The sequence below is a fragment of the Coregonus lavaretus genome (genome assembly GCF_964263955.1).
Source record: "Coregonus lavaretus genome assembly, chromosome: 27".
Taxonomy (NCBI): Eukaryota; Metazoa; Chordata; class Actinopteri; order Salmoniformes; family Salmonidae; genus Coregonus; species Coregonus lavaretus.
This window is the reverse complement of record NC_140014.1, coordinates 42,909,209-42,922,574: the sequence shown is the minus strand read 5'-3', so window position 1 is coordinate 42,922,574 and position 13,366 is coordinate 42,909,209. Positions and strand designations below refer to the sequence as shown.

General features: G+C 44.1%; 1 long non-coding RNA gene across 1 annotated transcript; it reads left to right on the top strand.

Annotated features, from left to right (window-relative positions):
* Positions 1 to 6,578: 6,578 nt before the first annotated feature.
* Positions 6,579 to 8,828, top strand: LOC311103114. The gene is made up of 4 exons (XR_014610061.1): positions 6,579 to 7,406; positions 7,572 to 7,621; positions 7,827 to 7,942; positions 8,593 to 8,828. It is a non-coding gene; the product is annotated as an uncharacterized lncRNA (long non-coding RNA).
* The last annotated feature ends 4,538 nt before the right edge of the window (positions 8,829 to 13,366 follow it).

Below are 13,366 nucleotides of genomic sequence, written 5' to 3'. Positions count from 1 at the left end.
CAAGGGATTTGCAGTAGTCCACCACCAGTAAAGGTAAAGCGTTAGCTAGCCTATCAGGTTAGGGACAAGTAGCTAGCTAACGCAGCTGCAAACCGCATTAGCCTAACCTAGCTTGCTAGCTAGCGAAAAAACACAAGAAAAGGTAACTAGCTAGATAGCAAACGTTAGCAGCATCTCCATATACGATTTAGGCGTTTGCAGCCACTTAGCTAACTAACTTAAATAGGGCAAATGATAATAGCTAGTTATGTAGCTAGCGGTAGGCAGTTATCAAGTTAGCTTGCTCACGTCAGTTTTATGGTCCATGTATTCATTGGTGCGAAATGGATGTTGACGTTAAGCTAGAGGAAGATGAGAGGGAGATATCCCAAACAATCATTTGGTCTGATTCGATTAATGCCTGGATAGATTACCCAAGTTCTCTATTGTCAGGAAACACAGAAACAGGTTCCCATGTGGGTTTACTGAAAGAGCATTCACATGTACCTACAATAAATCCCCAAACAACAAGTCATGGGCAGGTTTTACGTATTTTTCCTGAAAAGACCGGAGCACGTGATGGGGAGAACAGGGCTGTCAAAATGGTTTATTTCTGTGAAGACCAAGATACAGTCAGCACATCTGAAAGGCTTTTGATCAAAGAGGAGTCATGGCACGAAGCACCGTCCAGTGATATTTCAATGGCGAATGTATCCACCCTCAGTGGTTTTTTTGAAGCTCAAATCAACCCAACTTCACAGGGGTTTAGCCTAAACCAGACCCAGACCAATAATGAATTGCTTGTAGACAATGTTACTATCCCAAGCCATAGTACTGCCATTCCTTCTGTGCTAACCTCACCTGCTACAGAAAGCGGCTGTAATTTAGCTGTATATACTAGACCTATTCTTCCAGAATATTGTGAGCCATTGAACTTTCCCTCGGATGAAGAAGAAGAAGACTACAATGCCGATTTAAGACGAAGACTACAATGCCAACAAACGGTAGAGGATAAATATATACGGCAGTGTCGTGGCTGTTACTCAAGACCTAACCTTAAAAAGTTTGGGAAATGTTGGAAAGATCCATACGCCAAGTGCAAGGAAATAGGTGTAGATTTCAATGTTGGATCTGGACCGAAACAGAAACTTGATTTGCATTTACTGACAATTGGTGTTATGGTCGAGGTGTCCGAATATGCTAAAAATATTAATAGATCTAACAAGCATGTTATCTGTGAAATTCTAGAATACAACTTTGGTCTTGGTGTACAAAATGATGTACGATATTTATTTTCAAGCCGCACTATGTGGAAATTAAAAGACATGCTGAAGATGCATTCTAAGAGGAGAAACCCTGAGTGGTTAACAGAAGTGTTTGAACTTCCTGATCCAAAGACGATGAAAGCATGGGGAAAATCTCGATTTGCAAGGTCCAATTTGCATAACAGCGTGTCAGGAAATCCTACACCTTTTGACATCTGCATAAAGGAGGAGCCTGTTGGGGACCTGATAGCTCCTCTGCGTGTGACGACTGAGCGCTTCTCTACTGAGACACATGTAACAGGATGTGCTGATGAGAGAGATGTAACAGGATGTGCTGATGAGACAGATGTAACAGGATGTGCTGATGAGACAGATGTAACAGGATGTGCTGATGAGACACATGTAACAGGATGTGCTGATGAGACAGATGTAACAGGATGTGCTGATGAGACAGATGTAACAGGATGTGCTGATGAGACAGCAATCTTTGATCCTAAAAATGAACCTAATGATATCTGCTCGAGGGATGAGCCAGATCTGGACATCATCCATCATGTCCAGACGGAGACCTTAACCACTCAGACAGACACGACAGTGGACCAATCCTTAATGATGCCCACAGTAGAAGAAGCATTGAGGGAACTCTACCCAATCTGTAAGGAAAAAGGACTTGACCTTGATGTGAAATCAAAATTTGGGAAAAATGAGAAACTTGACTTGCATCTATTGACCAGAGACGTGATGTTTGAATTGGCTGATTTTGCCTCAAAAGTGTGTGGAAATTGGAAGCAGATGGTCTGTGATGTTCTCGAGCATAATTTTGATCTGGATTTACAAAGTGGGAAAACTGAGCTGGCTGAAGATATTATGGGAAGGTTAAGAGCAGTTTTGCAGCGCAAGGCAGGTTTAAAATATCATGACTACCGACTGAGATGTGAATTTGAAAAGGAATACTTTTTCTTGAAGAAGTCACGCAAACGCAAGAACCCTGCAGAGATGTCCAGTAACCAGGTAACTACAACATCACTTGAGCCGAAATACCAAATGAAAGAAGTATCGAAAAGGAGGAGATTGGATTTAATGAGGAAGAAAAATGAAATGGACATGTGCATAGTGAGGGAGACAGAGGGAGTGCGTTTTGAAGTCAGACCAGTAGAACCTCATTGTGTCAAGATGGAGAGCATCTCTGATGAGACTGACCTTGCACTTTGTACTGATGAAACAAAGCAAATTGTTGTTACCAACTTGGACCAATCAAATGTGACGTCTAACACCCAAAAAGGGCTGAAAGTGTGCTACCCACTCTGTGAGGAAATAGGTCTGGACCTTGGTGTTGCATCCAAACCTAAAAAGAAACTGGAATTTCAGTTACTGACAAACGGTGTAATATTTGAGGTGTATAAATATGCTAAGGTAAAATCCTATCCCGTAAAAGCAAAAGGATGGGGGTATATTCTCTATGATATTCTAGAATACAATTTTGATCTTAGTTTGCAAAATCAGAGACGTAATCAATTTCAATTATGTATTCATCTTAAAGTGCGAAGAATGGTTCAGAAACACAAAGCTGAACTCTCAGAAAAGGGCGAAATCTCTAAAGAATTGTTCATAATACCTAGTGTGATGCAAACCAAAGCAAAGAAAAACAGTGCTTTCAGATTATTTTCCCGAAAAATGTATGGAACAAGATGTAAAACTGGTTTATCCTCATCGAGGTAAAGACACTCGCTATGGAGACGGTTGAAACAATCTCAACTGATGAAGCAGCAATGCTTGCCCGGGATAATGGACCTGCTGATATCTGCATAAAAAGGAGGAGCCTGACCTTCACTCTGAGGTCAAAGGGGTTTATTTCTGTGAAGACCAAGATACCGTCAGCACCAAGAGCTCTTGATCAAAGATGGATCATGGCATGGATCAACACCCACTAATATTAGGACAGAAAATGTATTCAGCCTCCCAGTCACCACAATCGACTGCAGAAAGGGGTTATTTTTGAAAGTCGAAACAACCCAACTTCACAGATGTAACCAGAAAGTCACTACAGCTTCACTTGAGCCAAAGACTGAAAGGAGTCACAGAAAAAAATGAGATTTATATTTAATGAGGAAGAAGAAGAAAGAAGTTGACATGTTTTAGCCAAGAAGACAATCGGCAAGCGGTACCGGAGCACCAAGTCTAGGTCCAAAAGGTTCCTTAACAGCTTCTACCCCCAAGCCGTTAAACAGTTAATCAAATGGCCACCCAGTCTATTTGTATTGACCCCCTTTTTTTACGCTGCTGCTACTCGCTGTTTTATTATCTATGCATATTCACTTTATCCCTACCTACATGTACATATTACCTCAATTAGTCAATTACCTCAACTAACCTGTACCCCCACACATTGACTCTGTACCTGTACCCCCACACATTGACTCTACCTGTACCCCCACACATTGACTCTACCTGTACCCCCACACATTGACTCTACCTGTACCCCCACACATTGACTCTGTACCTGTACCCCCACACATTGACTCTGCACCTGTACCCCCACACATTGACTCTACCTGTACCCCCACACATTGACTCTACCTGTACCCCCACACATTGACTCTGCACCTGTACCCCCACACATTGACTCTACCTGTACCCCCACACATTGACTCTACCTGTACCCCCACACATTGACTCTACCTGTACCCCCACACATTGACTCTGTACCTGTACCCCCACACATTAACTCTACCTGTACCCCCACACATTGACTCTGTACATGTACCCCCACACATTGACTCTGTACATGTACCCCCACACATTGACTCTGTACCTGTACCCCCACACATTGACTCTGTACCTGTACCCCCACACATTGACTCTGTACCTGTACCCCCACACATTGACTCTGTACCTGTACCCCCACACATTGACTCTACCTGTACCCCCACACATTGACTCTACCTGTACCCCCACACATTGACTCTACCTGTACCTCCACACATTGACTCTACCTGTACCCCCACACATTGACTCTACCTGTACCCCCACACATAGACTCTACCTGTACCCCCACACATTGACTCTACCTGTACCCCCACACATTGACTCTACCTGTACCCCCACACATTGACTCTACCTGTACCCCCACACATAGACTCTACCTGTACCCCCACACATAGACTCTACCTGTACCCCCACACATTGACTCTGCACCTGTACCCCCACACATTGACTCTACCTGTACCCCCACACATAGACTCTACCTGTACCCCCACACATTGACTCTCTACCTGTACCCCCACACATTGACTCTACCTGTACCCCCACACATTGACTCTCTACCTGTACCCCCACACATTGACTCTACCTGTACCCCCACACATTGACTCTCTACCTGTACCCCCACACATAGACTCTACCTGTACCCCCACACATTGACTCTACCTGTACCCCCACACATTGACTCTACCTGTACCCCCACACATAGACTCTACCTGTACCCCCACACATTGACTCTGCACCTGTACCCCCACACATTGACTCTACCTGTACCCCCACACATTGACTCTACCTGTACCCCCACACATAGACTCTACCTGTACCCCCACACATTGACTCTCTACCTGTACCCCCACACATTGACTCTACCTGTACCCCCACACATTGACTCTCTACCTGTACCCCCACACATTGACTCTCTACCTGTACCCCCACACATTGACTCTGCACCTGTACCCCCACACATTGACTCTACCTGTACCCCCACACATTGACTCTACCTGTACCCCCACACATAGACTCTACCTGTACCCCCACACATTGACTCTACCTGTACCCCCACACATTGACTCTGTACCTGTACCCCCACACATAGACTCTACCTGTACCCCCACACATTGACTCTGTACCTGTACCCCCACACATTGACTCTACCTGTACCTCCACACATTGACTCTGCACCTGTACCCCCACACATTGACTCTACCTGTACCCCCACACATTGACTCTACCTGTACCCCCACACATAGACTCTACCTGTACCCCCACACATTGACTCTGCACCTGTACCCCCACACATTGACTCTACCTGTACCCCCACACATTGACTCTACCTGTACCCCCACACATTGACTCTACCTGTACCCCCACACATTGACTCTGTACCTGTACCCCCACACATTGACTCTACCTGTACCCCCACACATTGACTCTGTACCTGTACCTCCACACATTGACTCTGCACCTGTACCCCCACACATTGACTCTACCTGTACCCCCACACATTGACTCTGTACCTGTACCCCCACACATTGACTCTGTACCTGTACCCCCACACATTGACTCTGTACCTGTACCCCCACACATTGACTCTACCTGTACCCCCACACATTGACTCTGTACCTGTACCCCCACACATTGACTCTACCTGTACCCCCACACATTGACTCTGTACCTGTACCCCCACACATTGACTCTGTACCTGTACCCCCACACATTGACTCTACCTGTACCCCCACACATTGACTCTACCTGTACCCCCACACATTGACTCTGCACCTGTACCCCCACACATTGACTCTGCACCTGTACCCCCACACATTGACTCTCTACCTGTACCCCCACACATTGACTCTGCACCTGTACCCCCACACATTGACTCTGTACCTGTACCCCCACACATTGACTCTACCTGTACCCCCACACATTGACTCTACCTGTACCCCCACACATTGACTCTACCTGTACCCCCTCGGCATTGGTATTTTATTATATTACTTTTTATCTTACTTAAGTTATATAAATTGGAAATATTTTCGTACTTTTTTTAAAATGTCTGCATTGTTGGTTAAGGGCTTGTAAGTAAGCATTTCACACCTGTTGTATTCGGCGCGTGACAAATACAATGTGAAATGATTTGACTTAATCTCCTCTCGACCAGGAAATAGAATGGAAGGAAAAAACTACCTGCTGACAAGGAAAAGGAGTCTGGGAAGAGTCTGATTTTCTCTCTCTCTATGAAAAGCCAGTTGCACATTTGCCGGAAAATGATTAATGACGTTGTTATATGTGATAATGGAAACAGAAAGAGGTGGATTCTTTCCAAACTTTTCAAAATGATTTTTAGTCGAGACTGGTTCAGAGAAGAGATTCAAACAAATCCTGAATACAGATCAGACATCCTAGAGTTTGGGGCTATTAGAAAATATGCCGTCAGTGTTGCATTTGTAACCTTTGACATGTTGAAGAAGAGTCTCACTTGGGAATGACTATTGGGGGGGTGGGGTGGGGTGGGGGGTGCAACTCCGTATTAGGAAGGTGTTCCTAATGTTTGGTGTACTCAGTGTATTTTACTTTAGCCTATATCACAATAGTTTCACAGTTTAGAAAGTGTTTCAAACCCCTCTAATTACTGAACGTTACAGTGTTTCCAAAAACCCATACTTGGAATGTGAATGGTTCCTAATGGAAGACTCATTTCCAGTCTCCCTGAAGTCGATACTCACATTCTCAATTACTCACCGTGGAACAGTCAACAACAAGCCTACCGGAGATTCAACTCCTTCATCGTATTCATTAGGGATACTGTAGCAAAACGTGCAATGGTGTACCAATTAGTAGCCTAGTCTTTTTAGTATTAAGTGAAATAATAGGACAAAATATATATATTTTGTAAACTTATTTCTATAAAGGTTTTAGTCTGACTAGTGGATTTTAGAGATTCCCTTGGCCTCCTGTTGGTTAACTCTTGATGCCTGGTCTTGCTGTAAAGAGACTGAATACAGCTTGATTATTGGGACACTTCAATTGACTTTCCAAACTCAACTACCTTTACAAGCCTCTGTAGAAGAACCTCTGATCTCTTTTTTTTGTTAGAAATAAGAAGGCAAAGAATAATATTTTATTTTCTAATTAAGATGAATGTGTTGGTGAAAGAACCTACGATGATGGGGCATGTTTTTCTTTTAGAAAATATATTTTTCACTTTTCTGTTTTTTGTGGCGAGATTATGAAAGACCGCGCGCATCAAGACTTGCTTTACTGTAACCAATACTTCCTGTTTTGAACATGGAGTTATTCTACCATCAACTATGAAGTGGAAGTGCTTTTTAGATTTTTTTTGGAAAGGGACACTTCTACTGTTCTTCTCAGTTGTACCTCTGACAGCTGTGAGATGAAAAGGTATGCAGGTAAATGTGTGACTGGGATGAACAATGCAGTTTATGTTAAAATGTTAAAAATTCATATCTGACTGGTGCCAATAGCATTCATTTGAACACTTAAATGAATGTAAACTAGCTGTTATTGCTTGGTCTGATAACCTTATACATGTGTATATGTTTCCAGCAGAGACCCTAAAGCAGCATGGTCCTAGTGAAAACATAAAATCCCTAAAGGTGTGTTGGCAATATTATTTTGAAGAATCAGATAATTGACTATTTGTGGCTTAGAATATAATCAATATTGGTGATGTCAGTGTTATCCAATTCTTATTTGTGGACCTCATAGAATATAATCATATTGGTGATGTCAGTGTTATCCAATTCTTATTTGTGGACCTCACTTTTCCACTGGCACTAAACACTTTCATTTCACGTCTAGTGGTGGAGAAGGACGCCATCTACAGTATGTCAGGAGCAGCGGTTTGTTCCTTCCAGGAGAGCAACAACCTGAGGACGCAACTTCTCAGTCAAGATGACGAGGTGGCATCTCTGCTGGTGAGTTCCTGACATTTTGTGGGCGGAGGTTTTTCATGTTCACTGTAGACCTCTATCGACATGGGCCGACTAGGGAGAATAACTGCGTCTACATACAACTGTCTACCTTAAAACTAGCTTCTTTTAGCAACGCTAGTATTTAATTTACACGCTAGCGTTGCTGGGAATAATTTAGCAAAAAACCTGAATAGTCCGCCGGAATCCACAAGTTAAATAAAATTCAGTTTCAACTTACTCTGTCGATTGATTGTCTGTATGCTTGGTCCTTATGCAGGGGGGAATGTGAGAAGAAAATAAATCTAATGGAAGGTAGAATTAAACAGAATTTCCTAATCTTTTTTATTTAACTCCTGGCTTCCGGCGGACTATTCTGTTGTTTTGAAAGCTAATTCCTAGCAATGCTAGTGTCTAAATACTTGCTAAAAGCAGCTACCTTAAAACGTTTTGATGAGGCACTTATTTTTGGGGAATTCTCTAAATGTAACCTATATTTTACCAGGCAGGTCAATTCAGAACAAATTATTATTTACAATGACGGCCTGGTAAGAGGCAAAAGGCCTCCTGTGGGGCAGAGGGTGGGGATTGAAATAATGTTTCCTTTTGATATACAAATCGTCAGTGGAACTCATAGAGAATTGCTCTAATTCCAGATCTAGTGGTGGACAAGGACGTCATCTATGTCAGGAGCAGTGTCTTGTTCCAGGAGAGCAACACTTGAGGAGGAGTCTTCTCAGTCATGATGAGGGGAGGTCTTGTCTTGTTCCAGGAGAGCAACACTTGAGGAGGAGTCTTCTCAGTCATGATGAGGGGAGGTCTTGTCTTGTTCCAGGAGAGCAACACTTGAGGAGGAGTCTTCTCAGTCATGATGAGGGGAGGTCTTCTCATTGTGACAGTAGGTTGTCAAATGTGGGCCTCGTAAAGGAGAAGATGGGTCAAAAACCATCTGCTGCCAACTGTAGCCCATGAAGTCTCTCTTTGTGGTACCTTGTTGTTTCAGAGACTCAGAAACTGACTTCAATTGATCCTATGGCAGAGGCGGGAAAAAAATATTTTATATTTTTACACAGATTTAGCAGATATACCAAGCCAGACACAGAACATATAATAATTGTATTTATTTATTTATAGATACATTTCCGATGCTCAATGAGCATGTTATTTGTCTTTCCATGTGTATCTCAAGTTAGGATACAATATGGTAGGGCTAAATGGTTCTGTCTTCATCCAGGTGCCTGAAAGTAATCACAATCCCCAAACACATCAAAACACATCTCAGCAGACTTGCAGCAACGCAAATGTGAAAATCCAGGCTAGCGTTCACTTGTCTGGTTCACCCCAGACTTGACTGCCCTTGACCAGCACAAAAACTCCCTCACGACGCCAGGACAGCGGAGTCACTCACCACCTTCCGGAGACATTTGAAACCCCACCTCTTTAAGGAATACCTGGGATAGGATAAAGTAATCCTTCTACCCCCCCCCCCCAAAATAAATAAATAAATAAATAAATAAATAAATAAAAATTTGGAAAGTGGTTATCCCACTGGCTATAGGGTGAATGCACCAATTTGTAAGTCGCTCTGGATAAGAGCGTCTGCTAAATGACGTAAATGTGCCCTTGAGCAAGGCACTTAACCCTAATTGCTCCTGTAAGTCGCTCTGGATAAGAGCGTCTGCTAAATGACTAAAATGTAAATGTAAATGTAAAACATCCTGTGGCGTACTGCGTTAGCATTGAAACAGCCCCCGCGATATGCAACTTTTCAGGGAAGTCAGGAACCAATATACACAATCAGTTAGGAAAGCAAAGGCTAGCTTTTTCGAACAGAAATGTGCATCCTGTAGCACTAACTCCAAAACGTTTTGGGACACTGTAAAGTCCATGGAGAATAAGAGCACCTCCTCCCAACTGCCCACTGCACTGAGGCTAGGAAACACTGTCACTATTTCAACAAGCATTTTGCTACGGCTGGCCATGCTTTCCACCTGGCTACCACTACCCCGGCCATCAGCTCTGCACCCTCCACTGCAACTTGCCCATACCCCCCCCGCTTCTCCTTCACCCAAATTCAGATAGCTGATGTTCTGAAAGAGCTGCAAAATCTGGACCCCTACAAATCAGCTGGGCTAGACAATCTGGACCCTTTCTTTCAAAAATTAGCCGCCAAAATTGTCGCAACCCCTATTACTAGCCTGTTCAACCTCTCTTTCATATCGTCTGAGATCCCCAGATATTGGAAAGCTGCCGCGGTCATCCCCCTCTTCAAAGGGGGTGACACTCTAGATCCAAACTGCTACAGACCTATATCCATCCTGCCCTGCCTTTCGAAAGTTTTTGAAAGCCAAGTTAACAAACAGATCACCGACCATTTCGAATCCCACCGTACCTTCTCCGCCATGCAATCTGGTTTCCGAGCTGGTCATGGGTGCACCTCAGCCACGCTCAAGGTCCTAAATTATATTATAACCGCGATCGATAAAAGACAGTACTGTGCAGCCGTCTTCATCGACCTGGCCAAGGCTTTCGACTCCGTCAATCATAGTTGGCAGACTAAATAGCCTTGGTTTCTCAAATGACTGCCTCGCCTGGTTCACCAACTACTTCTCAGATAGAGTTCAATGTGTCAAATCGGAGGGCCTGTTGTCTGGACCTCTGGCAGTCTCTATGGGGGTGCCACAGGGTTCAATTCTCGGGCTGACTCTATTCTCTGTGTATATCAATGATGTCGCTCTTGCTGCTGGTGACTCTCAGATCCACCACTACGCAGACGACACCATTTTGTATACATCTGGCCCTTCATTGGACACTGTGTTAACAAACCTCCAAACGAGCTTCAATGCCATACAGCACTCCTTCCATAGCCTCCAACTGCTCTTAAACACTAGTAAATCTAAATGCATGCTCTTCAATCGAACGCTGCTTGCACCCGCCCGCCCGACTAGAATCACTACTCTCGGCGGGTCTGACTTAGAATATGTGGACAACTACAAATACCTAGGTGTCTGGTTAGACCGTAAACTCTCCTTCCAGACTCACATTAAGCATCTCCAATCCAAAGTTAAATCTAGAATCGGCTTCCTATTTCGCAACAAAGCCTCCTTCACTCATGCTGCTAAACATGCCCTCGTAAAACTGACTATCCTACCGATCCTTGACGTCGGCGATGTCATTTACAAAATAGCTTCCAACACTCTACTCAGCAAATTGGATGTAGTCTATCACAGTGCCATCCGCTTTGTCACCAAAGCCCCATATACTACCCACCATTGTGACCTGTACGCTCTCGTTGGCTGGCCCTCACTACATATTCGTCGCCAAACCCACTGGCTCCAGGTCATCTATAAATCACTGCTAGGCAAATCCCTGTCTTATCTTAGCTCACTGGTCACCATAGCAACACCCACCCGTAGTCTGCGCTCCAGCAGGTATATCTCACTGGTCATCCCCAAAGCCAACACCTCCTTTGGCCACCATTCCTTCCAGTTCTCTGCTGCCAATGACTGGAACGAACTGCAAAAATCTCTGAAGCTACATTTTTGTCATTTAGCAGACGCTCTTATCCAGAGCGACTTACAGGAGCAATTAGGGTTAAGTGCCTTGCTCAAGGGCACATCAACAGATTTTTCACCTAGTTGGCTCAGGATTAGAACCAGCGACCTTTCGGTGACTGGCACAACGCTCTTAACCACTAAGCTACCTGCATTCAACTGAAATGTCTTCCGCATTTAACCCCACCCCTCAGAGAGGTGCGGGGGGGGCTGCCTTAATCGACATCCATGTCATCGGCACCCGATGCCAAGGCTTGTGCTTCAGTCAGAAATGATTCTAGCTAGTTCATTCATGAGTGAGTAACTGACGGCATAAATAATGAGGAAGTGAATTAGCGGGGATAGCTTTTGTCTCGACTCTGGTTGGCTGGGGTGATAATCCACAGAGAGAACTGGCTACAGGAACAAACCTGCCTGCTTTACCTTTCCTGCCAAAAGCTTAAACTGATGAGGGAAAACAATTGCCAGATGAACACCCCGTCCTATCAGCACATTTACATTTTAGTCATTTAGAAGACGCTCTTATCCAGAGTGACTTACAGTTAGTGAGTGCATACATTATTATTTTTTTATTTTTCATTCTGGCCCCCCGTGGGAATCAAACCCACAACCCTGCCGTTGCAAACGCCATGCTCTACCAACTGAGCTACATCCCTGCCGGCCATTCCCTCCCCTACCCTGGACCAATTGTGCGCCGCCCCATGGGTCTCCCGGTCGCGGCCGGCTACGACAGAGCCTGGATTCGAACCAGGATCTCTAGTGGCACAGCTAGCACTGTGATGCAGTGCCTTAGACCACTGCGCCACTCGGAAGGCGCAGACAACAAACATAACAAACTGCAACTCCAAAGACTGATCAAGGCTGAAACAAAAACCTCTAGAGACCACAAGCCTTAAAATGAAACTCAGAAATAGTGTAGAAAAAAGGAAATCCAGTTTAAAAATATTTGATTCAAAATAAAATGTTTATGCCCACATCAGGTGGTCATTTTGAGGAGTGCCCAAAATTTAGACAAGGCGTAAAGTATCTAGGGGACCAGGATGGCGCGTCCCCTTCACCGGTGACACTCAAGCTGGACTTGAGGATAGATGTTCTAACTAGTCAGATGGATGCTGAGGTCCTAGTCCTGCTCCATGGGCTCCTCACTGGTCCCCGTGTCCAGACTGCCGCTCTCCATGGCGCCCTCTGCAGGTGGCTCAGTAGTACTGCTGAAGGGTGCATATGTAACTCTGTGTTGTTGTTGTTGTTTTAATCGCACTGCTTTGCTTTATCTTGGCCAGGTCGCAGTTTGTAAATGAGAACTTGTTCTCAACTGGCTTACCTGGTTAAATAAAGGTTAAATAAAATGAAAATTAAATAAAATTGTCATAGAGATGACCTTGTTGTCATAGAGATGACCTTGTTGTCATAGAGATGACCTTGTTGTCATAGAGATTGCCTTGTTGTCATGGAGGTTGTCTTGTTGTCATGGAGATTACCTTGTTGTCAGGATTGGAACAACAAGGTCTTGTTGTCATGGAGTCTTTTTCCATACAAGGTTTTTCACTCATTGTGGATTTGTACCAAAACAATTAATTCCATAAATCCCTACTTCTGTTGACAAATTAAATCATTATTTTAATCCTCTGGTCCTCTGTAGCTCAGCTGGTAGAGCACGGCGCTTGTAACGCCAAGGTAGTGGGTTCGATCCCCGGGACCACCCATACACAAAAATGTATGCACGCACGACTGTAAGTCGCTTTGGATAAAAGCGTTTGCTAAATGGCATATTATATTATTATTATTATAATCACGAGTGTCATTTTATGTTTTTATTTTTTACCCCCAGAAACTTGATTACCTCTGTGAATGCATAATATGTCTCCTCATTTTATTC